Here is a 16,786-nt window from a genome sequence, read left to right on the forward strand (position 1 = left end):
TGCCATTTGCTGTAGTCTGGCTAGCCAAGAGAGATGCATGGAAGGAACGGATTCAGTCTGATTGTTCTTTGCTGGAGAATCCGTTGGGGTTGTGGGGGTCAGGAGTACCGCTCAGAGTTTCAAACGTCTAACATTAATATTGTGAAGTATGTACACGAGCGCGCACTAAGTATTCTGGCCCCAGGCTGTCTCTGGGGCGGCCCCCTTCCCATGGGGGGCTTGTTCCGAGCAGTGCGAGTAAGTTAACACTGAAGCTGTCAGGCGGACGTAGTGGACCATTCTCGGCCGCGGATCCACATGCTGCCCACGGCTGGTTCTGACCATATGTCGCGCTGTTACCATTGCTCCCAGAAGTAAAAACGGCGAAAAACCACCGACCCAGACATGCGTGACAGGTGGCGTCACGAGTCACGTGACACGTGGTCTCACGAGCCGTGGCATGACTGGGCTCCGTGCGGGCGCCTCAGAGCTCTGAACGCGACGAAGGTGCTTACAATCGGCCGTGGACGGCTCTTGCCGCCTGTTTCACGCAGTTTGTCGCGGATTCAACGGTGAGGGGTAGTATGCAACAACAGGCTATGGCGATAGCCCGAGTGTCCAAAACAACAGGCCGTGACGACAGCCCGAGTGTCCAAAACAACAGGCCATGGCGACAGCCCGGGTGTCCCAAATGACGTCAGTCTTATAGCTCACAGGTACAGCAGACTGACCTTATCCGTACGTGTTATGTGTGGCGTTACCATGAAGACAAACAGCTGTACTTTCGCGCTGATAGGAATGAGGGTGGGGTGGGGGACATGATCCCCGCCCTATGGTGTTTTGATCGTGGGTGCAAGGGGCATTTCAAAAGCAAGTTCGTTTAGCTATTGTAAAGGAACCACGTGGTGTGTCACGTGCTTCTGTTGTCGAAGCTAAAATGTTACGCATTTTATTTGCACACGGAATATGTCAATGGCCTATCTTTCTTGGTTTGAGAGATACAGCGCTATTTAGAAGGCATATTTGGCATATTACCCGGAATGTATTTTCGTTTAGGCGCTGATTGGAAAATGACGAGCGCTATAAGAGAACAGCAGTATTTGACAAGAGATTCATAACGTTGCAGAAGAAGACGACCTTTGAAATTCACAAAGAGCTTTTAGAAATTAATGGCGATGACTCAATGCCCCGGGTCCATGGTGCGTAAGTGGATGCCGGAGTTGGAGGAGGATATGAAGAGCGCGCGGAGCTCGCCACGCTCCGGGAGACCCGCAGCGCAGACTGACCCCACTCACGTGGGCCCACGTGGAGGCTATTGTATAATGGAACACAGCGCGTGAACATCGACCACATGGGTCAGAACCTCGGTATCGACCAGCGGAAGCATTCCCAGCACGTCATTCGCCGATCACCTGAAGACGTCCAAAGCCGCCTAAAGGAGGTGCCGTACCAGCTATCTGCGGAATGTAGCGGAGGGAGCGGAAGCTCAAAGCGGCACAGGGATGTCGACTGGGTTACGCAGAGGGGCGTGACTGGTTTCTGGAGTCAATGGTCACTGCAGATATAAGTCGGTTTTCCGCTGTTAAGCTCAGAGGACTAAGAGGCAGTCCATGCACTGGAAACACACATATTCTCTATCTCCCAAAAATCGTGTGCAGACGTTCTCCTCAAAGGTGACGCATACTGTATTTTGTGACCACGGGGCACAACATTACCATACCCAGTTCCCAAAGAAAGCATTAACTTTGGTCCGTTCAAGGGAAACCGTCCCGAAAAGTCACCCCCTTCCGGCCCCATCGCAAGCACCGTGCAGGGGAATATACGCTCCTGATTCCTTCTCCACCACACGCTCCGCCTCATCGCGCCACTGTTTGTGGCTGAAACTCTGGCTGACAGTATCACCGAGCAGCTGAAGCTCGCTCCGCTCCCCACAGACCTCGCCCAAGTGACTTCTGGTCGTCTCCTTAAGCGAATGATGACCCTTGTGGGCGCTGCTAACCATCGCGGTCCCCACTGGGATCTGCTGTACTTTGATATGGCAAACTCAATCCCATTCAGAGCCTCGGTGAAGCCGCGAAACGCTTGCTTTGCCGCTGGGAGCGCTGCATTGAAACTCATGGAAAATGATAATGCGTTTAGCAAGAACATCGCAAGTCTAGCAAAGGAATCGCAAGCCTTTTTCTTCTTCTCAAATTGATGAGTCACAAGTTGTTCCTTGTGCTTCGGAAGAGAAACGTAAATGCTTTAAAATGAAATATAGTGACGTTGCCCTGAACATGACCTAGGACAACAGGTGCTTCACGAGCTTGACGTGATGAAATGTGATGTAAGATGCCTTGCCAGAAATGATATTCTGAGAATGTCACGAAGGTCCATAGTGAACAAATCGTACTATCAGACACCGGATTTTTTCATGAATTCATCCCCTGCGTAAAAGGCAAGAACGGGCACAGAATAGGCTTCGTCATGTGTTATCGCAACAGGAGAATCTCCAACTATATTATAAGAAACAGCCCCGACAAACCCGGCAAACCAAAGTGCCTCAATGCAGTATGCAGTGATTTAAATGTAATATCGGAGGCTGCAAACTTCACTCCTTACACCACGCCGCAGCAACGCGCTGGTGGAACCACAACGACGCTCTGACGACGCCTGACAATGCACTTCTGCGACTGGGCACCTCTGGAACACATGTTAGCACAAACGACGGACAGATTGTACAGTATTTAGACACGCAATGTCGAAGACGCCTCCAAACTCAGGGAATCATTTTTTTATTAGTGAGCCCTCCCCAGCCCCAGACAAACAAAAATGTCATAGCGCAATCCTTGAGTTGCTAGATGTTGGACATTGGCTGCCGTTCATGTGATTGTAGCTTTGTGTCTTTACTACGGTGCTTTATCTCTAAAACAGCTGTATTTTGCGCACATTCAATTAGCCATAGCGAAATGTCTGTTTAACGCGATAGAAATACACAGCTTCCGTGCGTTAAAACTCAAACCTTATCACTGATGCCAGTTACAGTTCTCGGACGATGAGATAAGGCGAAGGCGGTGAGATAAATCGTCAGAATATGAATATATCGAGGAATATTTGAGCCATTTGTAAGAAATTGTTTTGCTTTAACAAAGCTGCAAAGCCGAATCCAAGAAACCTCAAACAATGCTAGCAACAACAACAGCTACAAACATAGTAAACAAACAACAAGCAAACAATGTTAACAACAGCACATAAAGAGCTCTGTAATGCAGAATCAGAGGTCGTTCACAATGAAATATGCAATATATATATATATATATATATATATATATATACTGCCACAAATCAATCAGGAAGATGATACCATGTAAGCTCTCGACAGTTTTTCCATGTTTCTTTCAAGTGAACGATCGGTTGTGTCCCATTGCCCCCTGTTATTGTCATGAGTTCAGTCAGCCGTGTCTAAGCTGCGACAGCGATCCGAAAGGAGCGACGGAGTACCGTGCTGGTCCGCGATGATGATGATGATGATGATGATGGCAGCTATCAGCTCCGATGGGCTGATAGCTGCTGGTCTCCGATGGGCTGATAGCTGCTGGTCTCCGATGGGCTGATAGCTGCTGGGCTCCGATGGGCTGATAGCTGCTGGGCTCCGATGGGCTGATAGCTGCTGGTCTCCGATGGGCTGATAGCTGCTGGGCTCCGATGGGCTGATAGCTGCTGGTCTCCGATGGGCTGATAGCTGCTGGTCTCCGATGGGCTGATAGCTGCTGGGCTCCGATGGGCTGATAGCTGCTGGTCTCCGATGGGCTCACAGCTGCTGGTCTCCGATGGGCTGATAGCTGCTGGTCTCCGATGGGCTGATAGCTGCTGGTCTCCGATGGGCTGATAGCGTCGCCAGCACCGCGAGACACCAGCTCACTCGGCAAGTCTAGGTGATCGGATAGGGCGTCACGTCCTGCCTCACCTGCCGTGACCGTGCTTGGACAACGGTGCTCAGCGGTTGATGCTCCCGCCGACGGCGTCCTCGCCATGGCTAGCGAGGAAACTTCCGGCCACCGTGTCTGTCTCGGGCTGCTGGAGGTTCCACGCACACAGCTGTGCTTATATAGCCTGGCATGTAACAACAAACGTAAGTTGGCCCACAAAATGAGGCGTTGTACACCTACTGGCATTGTAGACTGTATGTGTATTTCGCTGGTTGTCACTGCAGTTTACCTTGTGATCGGCGGTGCGTGATAAGACGACACAGCGCATGCCTTCAGAGAGGGCCGCCACAATTTGTACATGAATTAATTGCGCGCAGTTTTGCATTCTGCAGGTCATACTGGTGTATGGTAGTGTCCTGTAAGTATGCAACGTGCTATTTTGAGTTAACTTTCAGGATTTATTGTTACTATTTGGATTACATCTCCCCAGCACCACACTAACATCTGGCTGGGATAGATACTTCAGCAATCCCAGCGACGGTTCGTCATAACAGCCCTGCGCCAAGGACATCGTCGGCGGCGGCGAGGGCCACGCCGCCCGGTCCACCACAGGGGTGCTGGGGAAGTGAAGAGTGCAGCCGGCGCCCGGTCCACCACAACAGGCGCTGGGAAAGTCTGGAGTACAGCCGATGTCCACCACAGCAGACGCTGGGGAAGTCTGGAGTACAGCCGATGTCTACCACAGCAGGCGCTGGGGAAGTTTGGAATACAGCCGGCGCCCGGTCCACCACAGCAGGCGCTGGGGAAGTCAGGAGTACAGCCGATGTCCACCACAGGGGCGCTGGGGAAGTCAGGAGTACAGCCGGCGTCCGGTCCACCACAGCAGGCGCTGGGGAAGTCTGGAGTACAGCCAATGTCTTGGCAGTGAGATTGATGCTCGTTCGGCGGCCGTTCCGGGCAGGCAGTAAGTTTATGACAGCTCCGGCGGTCCGTGTGTTGAGTGTACCGCTAACAGTTACGTCCGCCACACCCAGGACGTCCATCACGCTCCTGACCATTAACTGCTGAAGCCCATGGTACTACTAACGGCATGGCCCATTTCCAGCTATCGCTCTGAACGGGTGCGTCAAGATTGATGTGAGCGTTCGGTGCAGCAGAGGATGGGCAGAACACTAAACACAAGGTGCGCCTCGATCATGGGACTAAACGGCACAAGAGGATGCGAGATCGGGGTTACGACTGGGTCTCCGCCGTTTAAGAACTTAGCATCAGCTAAGTCCCGTCTGAATGCACACCAGGGACTTGGTTCAAATTGACTCAAAAGGTGTCGTGTCCTCGTCCTCGTCAAAAGGTGTGACGTCACGTCCTCCCGTCTCAAATTCTTGTAGGCTTCCGGACTCCTGTAAGACAGCGAACAGTGCTGATCGTGTGCTTCTGATCCTGAACTTCGGATTGTGGGGTGTAATGAGGGTAGACGGGATCAAACAAGTGGCTGCTGACTATGTCCAGCGACGATATCGATATTATCTCCTGGAATGCATAATTTGTAATAGTATTATCTGCCATACCTTTCAGAAATCCTCCGTCTATCCTTCCACCCTTCAAATCCAGTGTGATATATCAAATATCCGGCTGGTCCCAGGTGGGCACCCTCTGTGCCACGTCGTCATGTGCCTGTCACTGAGGGCAGATCTGCTCTGCCTGCGGTGCTCGCGGCGCCCGCCGATGGCGCTGCCACGTGCGCAACCTCCTGCCCCTCGGCCGGCACTTGCCTGGCAGCGGGCCGTGGCGTGGCCTGCAACTGACGGCGCGGCCGGGCTGCGCGCCCGGCGCCTGCCCCAACTAGCTGTAGAGTCACGCCGCGGCGCCCCACACCGCGTGCCCGGCATCTGCCCCAACCGACTGTAGGGTCACGCCATGGCGCCCCACACCGCTTGCCAGGCATCTGCCCCAACCGGCTGTAGGGTCACGCCATGGCGCCCCACACCGCTTGCCAGGCATCTGCCCCAACCGGCTGTAGCTTCACGCTGTGGCGCCCCACACCGCGTGCCCGGCATCTGCCCCAACCGGCTGTAGCGTCACGCCGCGGCACCCCAAACCGCGTGCCCAGCACCTGCTCGAACCGGCTGTAGCGTCACGCCACGGCGCCCCTCACCGCATGCCCGGCACCTGCCCCAACTGGCTGTAGCGTCACGCCGTGGCGCCCCGCACCGCGTGCCCGGCGCCTGCCTCAGTCGGCCGCAGCGTCACGCCGCGGCGCCCCTCACCGCACACCTGTTTACCGATGTGACGCGACGCGCACCCCGCGAGGTCAACAAACGCCGGCTGGCTGGAACGTCGCAGCTACGCCAGTGCTCGCGGGCATCCCGCATGGAACGAGAACAAACAGGTCGCCACGCATCGTATTTGGGTTGTAGTATCAAGCTCTGTCAGTTTCGCTCCAATTTTTGCACTTATTGGGAATTGAAAACATCGGATTGGCGTGTGATTGATAGACTCCTGTTAGCATGGGCCACAGCTGGCCCCTGACGCACACATGTGAGAGATTTTTCGCGGGGAACATCGAGGACTGTAACCGACCAAGCCTTGGCCGATTGCCGACTTTGCCGAATATCTTCTGAATGTCGCATGGAGGATAAGGTGCAGCTATTGATACGGAAGCGTTTGCCAGTACTGAATGAAGTACGGGCGGCGGAACGAGTTGGCAGCATGGCAGCCGCGCGCCCTGGCTGACGGCAAGGTGGGTGAATATGAAAAGGGCGTAATGAGTCCAACTGAAATGGTCTGAGGCTGTGATGCAGTCAGGAACAACAGAATAATGATATAACTATCGAGGGGACGCTCAAATCACGAAACGGACAGTGTGTTCGGAACCAATCACGAAAGGGACGGTGTGTTTGGAACTAATCATGATCATGTCCGTCATCACCGAGGGAAGAGATGCATGATGTCTTCGTGGTTAAGATCCAATGCAGAGGGAGCCCATGCCATGATCGTGAGGAGACCTAAGTCTAGCTAGCACAGAAAAACGTAGTGCCCCTGCTGCACAGCAGATCCCCATACGACCAAGAGGTCTCATTGCTATCGAAAGGGGGCCCCACTATTAAAAGGACCGGTGTGATTTGTGATACGGCAGGAGTATTTCGTCACGACAGACATTGTCATGATACGATGAGGCAGGAAACCCTCCGCGAGATAAGAAGATGCCCCTTTAATGACCGGAAGCAGACGCCTGTCGTGGACGCCGGGAGGCTGCCCAAGATCTCATCTGGAGGAGGCCTTAGAAAGCCAGCGGTTAGTAACACAGACGTGCCTGGGGAGTGTTTTATAGAACAATATGAGCGCACTGAAAGCTGAAATCTGGCAGTGCTTGACCATGTTTCCACATTCGGTTCCAAAAAGGTTGGCGCAATTGTGCCTTAAAAAAGGGACGCATGACTTTTTAAGCAAGAAAACACAAAAATGCATCACATTATAAACAGCAAACAAAGCCATCAGGGGCGGATGAAGCCTGGAGTTTTGGGGGTGGAGGTGGTGGGGTGGGGGGGGGGGGGGGGGGGGGGCAACCGTTTGTCGTCAGCTAGCTGGTGTGGGGTCCGAGGTCCAGTGCATGGTGCCTCTCGCGAGTACCTAGTAGGGACATCATTCAAAACCGAAAAAAGCATCGCAATGCTTTTGAATCTTAAAAAAGGTAAAACGGACGGTTAGTAGACGAAACTTTTATGAAGTTCTAGGAATGTTTTGGGGAAGAGGCCAAAACATACTCCCAGAGTTTTTGGGGGCCATGGCCCCGTGCCCCCTCCACCCAGGATCCGCCTGTGAAAGCCGTCGGGTAAATCACACGGCTAGACTGTACGTTGTGGGTTTCAAGAAGTGACTTGACGCCCGAGCCATAAGAGCGAAATACTTGGTCATCCCCCTCGAGAGCCAAAAGATACGAAGAACGATGAAACACCCTTTTGAAATTAGAAGGTATCAGTGCAAACCAGATTGCCGAGTTAAAAATCATGCATCTTTTAATTTCCAATTACTGTGGCTTATTGGATGTTTTGGATGTGCGGTTGCAGTCATCCACGCAGTTTTCATAACCCGGGTATTAGAATTCTGCATATCAGTCACGGTACTTTCCCATCGCTCTCTCAAGTTCCTACTTTCCTCACCTTGCAAAAAAGTCCGAAAATCATTTCCCTTATAGAAAGTACTAGGCAGCTTAGCCGTAGGCAGGTGCTTACTCCGTAATATGTCTACGATTTTGAAAATTGAATATTTTACAGCTTGGTCAAAAGAGTATCTTAGGTTAAAACTTTGCTAGAGCCGAGGTGCGACAGCTGTACCGAACAAATTATGTTGAATCCAGTCTACCTGCAGCCACTTCCAAAGAAGTTGCAACCCCTTCGCTACGCATTTGCTGGATTAAAGGTTCCATGTTTTCAAAGGTCAAGTGACAAGAGAACAGGGCCCCCCATTGCCAGGAAACGAACCAAACGGATAATCAGTCTGCCACAGGTCTCACCTGGCGCGTCTCTTGGCACGTCCAGCCAGTGAGACCCACCTGAAGGTGTGATGACGACGGTGCAGGTGCGAGCGGCGCGGCGCGGGCAGCGGGCCGTCACCGGAGCTGTGCGGCACTGTCGCTGGTGGCGGCGCACGGCGCCTCGCCGTTCCGCGGCCGGCGCCGGGCCGCCGCCGCGCGGCCGCGCACCGCAACACCGGACCACGGAACCGACCACCCGCTCCGGCGGTCGAACCGGCCGACAGGGCGGACGGCTCAGATGGCGGTGGTCTGCTCTGGTCTGGTCTGGTCTGGTCTGTCTTGCAGTCTGAACATTCATGGCAGGTGAGCAGCCCGAACTGTCTCGTCTCCGAATCTGGCATGTACTGCACTCGCATTGCCTGGTCTCTCTGTCTCACTGTCTGGCGCTCCAACTGGTTAACAAGTCTGCACTGCCTGCTCGTAGTCTGGATAATTCGGTATCCTGACAGACCGGCTTAACGATCTGTCTCAAAGTCCGAACAGTCTGAGGGTCTGACATTTCAAACAGCTGCTCCTGCAGCCTGGACAAGCCATGGCATTCAAGCAGCCTGGCCTGTCTGCCACACAGTAATGATAGTGAATAGCAGTCGAACAGCGCGGCCCGTCTGTCTCGCAGTCTGAACTATCTACGACAGTTTAGTGATCTCGACTGTCCGTCAAACAGCGTTGACATGCCATCGTCATCTGAACGTTCCGGACTGTCGGCTGGTCCGGTGGTGAGCGGAAGATTGGCTCCATGGTCCCGCATTGGGCCGGCCGAATAAAATGGGCTCCTTGGTAGTCCATTTTTTGGGGGGGGGGAGGATGGTTTGATAACCCTATACCAGCACTATCAAATACACGTAGCTCCACTCTTTACACGCACCCATTAGATTTTCACAGGTCAACGTATTTTGGCCATTGCGCTGCGAACAACGGGGCCGCATGGGGAAATGCGTGATAAAGGGATGATCTGAACAAAAAGGCCATGCCCACCGATGAGTGATTTATAGTGGCGGTTGATTGTGCTTCCACATTAACATCTTGCGCAGATGATCGCAACTGCGGCGTGCAAGCTAGTGCTTTACAGTAGATGCCGTAACTTTGCAAACCAACGCTTTCGCCGATCCTCGTGCATTGAGTGGGACACTGCCGGGGGGGGGGGGGGGGGGGGATTGATCGAATAAAACGGATACCTTAATCAGACAAGTATGCTGTACTCACAGCTGATAGGCTGATAACAGCGCTATGGAATGGGACACATGCACACATTCTTTGCGCCGGCTTTCAGGCATTTTTCTAGGCCCCCGTATCCTGGCCATTACTCTACGGCTGCGCCGGCCCAAGTAAGAAAAACGCCCTAACGGGGCGATTTGAGCAAGACACGTCACGTCGGCCAATGAGTGAGTGATGTCACCGTCTGATGGGGATCTGACATTGACATTGTGTGGGCGTGGTCGCACCCGCCGCACGCAAGCAAAAGTATTTGATGCTTGTGTAGCCGTGGTCGAGCGACACGTTATGCTTCACAGGATCTCGTATTGCGCCTGCCCGGCACCAGGTTTGGACTGAGACTCTGCCCTGCCACGAAGGACGGGCTAAAAGTAAACACAGCAAAAAAGAAACATACTAAGGTGCAATCTAAATGCGAACAATTATGGCAAAGACTGGGAACAGTGATAAACTACAAGTTAGTCCAAGCAACCCAACTGATAAAATAACCAGTTAGCCCAATAAACTGCGCTGATCTAGAAACTTCGCTGACTTCATAACAATATATTTGCTAGCCCAAGAAACTTCGCTGACCACATAACAATATATTTACTAGAAGGGAACAATTCACGGTCAAAATCAGGTGTTATGGCAAGAGGCCACCCATAATCTCTCCCACTTAATCAGCAAAACATCACAATACACCCGACGCCGTTAACAAAAAAAAGTACTCACAAAACATATAAGCCCAATAACAGTCAATATTCCCCTTCCCCAGCACCTCGCAACTCTTCACCAGCCACGGCTGCGGGCAGCGTGGCGCGCCCGCGGGCAGCGCTGCTCCGGGTAGAATAGTCGCGGAACGGACCCCATAACAGCCGCAACACAGCCGCGGGACGGACCCCATAACAGCCGCAACACAGCCGTGGGACGGACCCCATAACAGCCGCAACACAGCTGCGGGACGAACCCCATAACTGCCGCAACACAGCCACGGGACGGACCCCATAACAGCCGCAACACAGCCGCGGGATGGACCCCATAACAGCCGCAGCACAGCCGCGGGATGGACCCCATAACTGCCGCAACACAGCCGCGGGACGGACCCCAGAACAGCCGCAACACAGCCGCGGGACGGACCCCATAGCTGCCGCAACATAGCCGCGGGACCCACACCATTACTGCCGCAACACAGCCGCGGGACGGACCCCATAACTGCCGAATCACAGCCGCGGGACGGACCCCATAACTACCGCAACACAGCCGCGGGACGGGCTCCATAACTGCCGCATCACAGACGCGGGACAGACCCCATGACTTCCGCAACACAGCCGCGAAACAGACCCTGTAACTGCCGCATCACAGACGCGGCGCGGATCCCATAACTGCCGCAGCACAGACGAGAGACGGACCCCGTAACTGCCGCAGCACAGACGAGGGACGGATCCAATAACTGCCACATCACAGGCGCGGGACGGACCCCATAACCGCCGCAACACAGCCGCGAGACAGACCGCATAACTGCCGAAACACAGACGCGGGACGGATCCCATGACGTCTCTTACAGGGTCTTTTTAAAGGTCGGAATAGTTCACTAACCTAACATGGCCCAGATCAAGATTTTGTTTTTAGAAGCGTTCTGCCTAGCGTAATCTTTGTCGCTTATTCGAATACAAAATTCAGAGCACTCTTCTGTGATTTTGGTCAAAATAACCTTCATAAGGTCAAAAGAGGTCACTGACCTTAAATAAACATGTGATCTTTTGCTTAGAGCCGGTATCAAAGTTCTGGGAACACCGTAGAGGCTAACTTGGAGTTCGACCTTGTTTGACCTTGTTTAACCAAAAGTTCATGGGCTCGGAACCTCAAAATTTAACCTAAATGAGCTTACGTACGTGGCAATACACCCGGAAAATTTGGCGTAATTAGCTCTTTTCGAGGATCAAATTCTATGGTGTAATTTGAAATTTCTCACTTGCATAGTTTTGAAGTTATTTGAAAAAAACCTTCACAAGCCGCGCTAAAATTGTGTAATTGCTGCAAAAGCTGTTTACATGCACAGAAACACCTTCCGATTCATACACACACTAAATGGACTACACCCTCTCATTAAAAAAGCACGTTTCCAATCTTTGACTTTGTTCGAAAAAAATGGCCACCCTCAAACTTGCTCATTATCACCCGGTGATGAAGAGTGTAGTCAACAACTTGTAACATCGTTTCATATCGTTTGCAAGTAAAAACAACTTTCTTTTTTATTGGTTCGAGAGATATGAGCTTGAAACGTTTTACTACCTAAAGATAGGCCGTTTTCAAAAGCTGTCAATGTGTTGCGCTCCACGCGTTTTGACGCAGAATTGCCGTGCCATGCTAAGATGTGACATAAACTGTCCAATGCCGATAGGCTTTCAGTTAGGTACAACCAACGTGGAATCATGTTGAAAACTGGCCACATCATGGAAAACAAGTAAACCAGGACAGATCATTCATCCGCTTTGTACACACGCCCAATTTACTATTGGCCCTCATTTGAGACGAAAACCCTCCGTTTCATAACTTTGATTTTTTGGCAACAAGGTGACCGGATGACGAGAAACAAGTTTGATTGTGACCACTTTTTCGAAAACAAGTTTTAAAAATTGTAATGCGATTTTTAAAAACAAATGAAAGTCCGCGGTCCATTTAGTGTGTGTATGAAGCGGTACTTATTTCTGTGCATGTAAACAGTTTCTACAAAAATTGCAGAATTTTAGCGCGGCTTGTGAATGTGTTTTCAACTAACGTCAACACTATGCAAGTGAGAAACTTCAAGTTACACTATCGTATTCGCCGTGCGATTACGCGTCTGATGACATATAATACAATGAGATTCCAACACTGCGAAATGGTAGCATTTTTGATGCACGCAAATTTCCATGGTTTTGTTTCTGAAATGAGCTCCGTTCGAAAGCAGATTGCATGTGCAAAAAATGCACCATGATGGAACAGATATTCATGGCCGTTGTTGTCAGCATGGAAGTGAACACAAATCTCACGACGGCCATTTTGTTGCGAAATGAGACAAAATTCTGACCCGGATGTGTTTTTGTCTCAAATGAGGGCCAATAGTAAAATGAGCATGTGTACAAAACGGATGCATGGTCTGTCCCGGTTTACGTGTTTGGACGAAATGGCCATTTTTGACATGATACCACGTTGGTTGTACCGACTTAAAAAGCTATCCGTATTGGCCAGTTTATGCCACACCATAGAATGGGAAGATATTTCTGCGCCAAAACACATATACCGCAACACATTGGCAGGATTTGAAGACGGCCAATTTTTGGGAAGTTAAACGTTCCAAGCTCGTATCTCTCGAACCAACAAAGAAGAAGGCCGCTTTTACTTTCAAACGATGTAAAACGATGTTATAAGTTGTTGAGTACACTCTGCATCATCAGCTGATAATAAAAAAATTGAGGGTGGCCATTTTTTTCGAACAAAGTCAAAGATTAGAAATGTGTTGTTTTTTGGTTTTAAAATGAAAGGGTGTAGTCCATCTATTGTGTGTATGAATCGGCAGGTGTTTCTGCGTCGGTAAGCAGTTTTTACAGGAATTGAAAAATTTTACCGCAGCTTGTAAAGGTTTAAAAACTTCAAAAAATGGAAGTTGGAACAACTCAAGTTACAAGATCTTATCTGCCGTGCGATTATACGTCTAATGACAAATAATACAATGATATTCCAACACTTGGAACGTAAGGCACTCTTGATGCACGCAAATTCCATGGTTTTGTTCCTGAAACCAGTTCCGTTCGAAAGGAGATTACACGTGCAAACAATATACAATGATCGAACAAACATTCATTGCCGTTGTTGTCAACATAGAAGTAAACGCAATTCTCATCGTGACCACTTTGTTGCGAAAATAGTCACCATTTTAAAACGGATGTTTTTTCGTCTCAAATGAGGGCCAGCAGTAAATTGAGCGTATGTACGAAACGGATGCATGTTCTCTCCCAATTCACGCGTTTCAAACGAAATGACCATTTTCCGACATGATACTACGTTGATTGTAACTTACTGAAAAACTATCAACATTGAACAGTGTATGTCACACCATAGCGTGGGAAGGCAATTCGCCGTGAAAACACGTGTAACGCAACACATAAGGCCGACTTTTAGGTAATAAAACGTTCGAAAACGTAAGGAATGCGCAGCGAAACACATTGACAGGATTTTGAAACGGCCGATTTTTGGGAAGCAAAAAGTTAAAAGCTCATATCCCACGAACCAGTGAAATGAGAAGGCTCCTTTTACTAGCAAACGATGCAGAACGATATTACAAATTGTTGACCAATCTCTTGATCATCGGGTGATAAGAAACGCATTTCAGCGTGACCATTACTTTGGAAAAAAATCAAAATTTTGAAATTGCGATTTTTCGTTATAAAATTAAGGAGTGTGGTCTATTTAGTGTGTGGATGAAGCAGCAGGTATTTCTGTGCATATTCACAGTTTCTAAAGCACGTGCGAAATTTTAGCGCGGCTCGTGAAGGTTTCTTTTCAATTTATTGCAAAACTATGCATGTCAGAAAACTTCAAATTACATCATCGTATTTGCCGTGTTATTAGGCGTCTTCTGGCGTATAATGCAATGAGATTTCATGGCTTTGAAAATGTGCCCTTCTTAATGCGCGCAAATTTCCATGTATTTTCTGAAACCAGCTCCGAACGAAAGTAGATTGCACGTGCAAACGATACCCAATGATGTAACAAGCATTCATTGCCGTTGTTGTCAACATGGGAGTGAACAAAATTCTCACCACGGCCACTTTGTTGCGAAACAAGGTAATTTCTATAGTGGATGTTTTTTGTCTCAAAGAAGGGCCTAGAGTAAATTGAGCGTGCGTACGAAGCGAATGCATGTTCTGTCCCGGTTTACACGTTTTACATGAAACGGCCATTTTTCGACATCATTCCAGGTTGGTTGCACCTAACTGAAACCTATCAGCATTGGACAGTTTATGTCACACCATAGCATGGGAAGGCAGTTCTGCGTGAAAACACGTGTAACGCAAAACATTCGCAGGATTTGAAAACATCCGATTTTTGGGTAGTATAACCTTACAAGCTCATATGTCTTGAACAAATGAAAATAGAAGGCTGCTTTTACTTGCAAACGATGTAAAACGATGTTACAAGCTGTTGACTACATTCTTGTTCACCGGGTGATGAGGAAAAAATTTGGGGGTGACCATTTTTTTGAGAAAAAAAATCAAAATTTTGAAAATGCGATTTTTGTTGTTATAAAATGGAAGGGCATGGTCCACTTAGCGTGAGTATGAAACACCAATTGTTTCTGTGCATGCAAACAGTTTCTAGAGGAATTGGACAATTTTAGCGCGGCATGCGAAGGATTTTTCAGTAACTTGAGAACTATGCATGTCAGATAATTTGAAGTTACACCAGCGTATTCACCGTGCGATTACACGTCTAATGACCTATAATGCAATTAGATTCAATCAATTGGAAAATGGACCATTCTTGATGCGTGCAAATTTCCACGCATTGTTTCTGAAACTAGCTCCGTTCGAAAGCAGATTGCACGTGCAAACGATGCACAATGATGGAAGAAACATTCATTGCCGTTGTTGCCAACATACAAGTGAGCACAAATCTCACCACGGCCACTTCGTTGCGAAAACAAGACAAAATTCCGATACGGATGTTTCTTCGTCTCAAATCAGGGCCGATAGGGAATTGAGCGTGTGTACGAAGCGGGTGCATGATCTGTCCCGGTTTCGGCGTTTTACATGAAATTGCCATTGTTCGACATGATTGCACGTTAGTTGTACCTAGCTGAAAACCTAAGGGCATTGGGCAGTTTATGTCACACCATGGCATGGGAAAGCAATTCTGCGTCAGAACACGCGTAACGAAGCACATTGGCAATATTTGGAAACGACCGATTTTTGGGTAGAAAAAGTTAAAAGCTCGTACCTCTCGAACCAATGAAAATAAAAGGCTGCTTTTACTTGGAAACAATGTAAAGCGATGTTACAAGTTGCTGACCACACTTCTGATCACCGGGTATTGAAAAAAAAGTTGAGCGTGCCAGTTTTTTTCGAAAAAGTCAAAATTTTTTAAGTGCGTCTTTTATTAAGTGAGGGGCCGTGGTCCATTTAGTGTGTGTAAGAAGTGGCAAGTGTTTCTCAGCATGCTTAGAGTTTCTAGAGCAATTCCAAAATCTTAGGGCGGCCTGTGAGGGTTTTAAAAAAAAATAACTTCAAAACTATGCAAGTGAGAAAATTTCAAAGTGCACCGACGTATTCGCCGTGCGATTCCTCGTCCACTGATATATAATACAACGAGATTCCATCACTTGGAAAATGGACCATTCTTGGTGCGCGCAAAGTTCCGTGGTTTTGTTTCTGAGACCAGCTCCGTTCGAAAGCAGTTTCACGTGAAAACCATGCACAATGATGGAACAAACATTCATTGTCGTTGTTGTCGGTATGGAAGTAAACACAAATATCACCATAGCCACTCTGTTGCGAAAAAACTCAAAACTTTGAAACGGATGGTTTTCGTCTCAAGCGAGTACCAATAGTGAATACGATAGTGAATTCCCGGTTTGCGCGTTTCACACGAAATGGCCATTTTTCGACATGATTCCACGTTGGTTGTACCTAACTGAAAGCCTATCAGCATTGGCCAGTTCATGTCACACCATAACATGGGAAAGAATTGTGCGTCAAATCATGTGTAACGAAACACATTGGCAGGATTTGAAACCGGCCGATTTTCGGGTGCAAAAACATTCTAAGCTCATATCTCTCGAACCAATGGAGATAGAAGGCTTCTTTTACTTGCAAACGATGTAAAGCGCTGTTACAAGTTGTTGGCTACACTCTTGATTATCGGGTAATGAAAAACAAAATTGAGCATGGCAATATTTTTGGGAAAGGTCAAAAATTCAAAAGGTGTTTTTTTGTTATAAAGAAAAGGGCGTGGTTTAACTAGAGCGTGTATGAAGTGGCAAGCGTTTCTGTGCATGTAAACAGTTTCTACAGCAATTGCAATATGTCAGCGCGGCTTGTGAAGGTTTATTTCAACTAACTTAAAAACTATGCACGCGAGAAAGTTAAATGTTACACCATTGTGTTCGCTTCGCGATTACGCGTCTAAAAAC

The sequence above is a fragment of the Pollicipes pollicipes genome, unplaced genomic scaffold (genome assembly GCF_011947565.3).
Source record: "Pollicipes pollicipes isolate AB1234 unplaced genomic scaffold, Ppol_2.1 Scaffold_4295;HRSCAF=5057_pilon_pilon_pilon, whole genome shotgun sequence".
NCBI classification, from domain to species: Eukaryota; Metazoa; Arthropoda; class Thecostraca; order Pollicipedomorpha; family Pollicipedidae; genus Pollicipes; species Pollicipes pollicipes.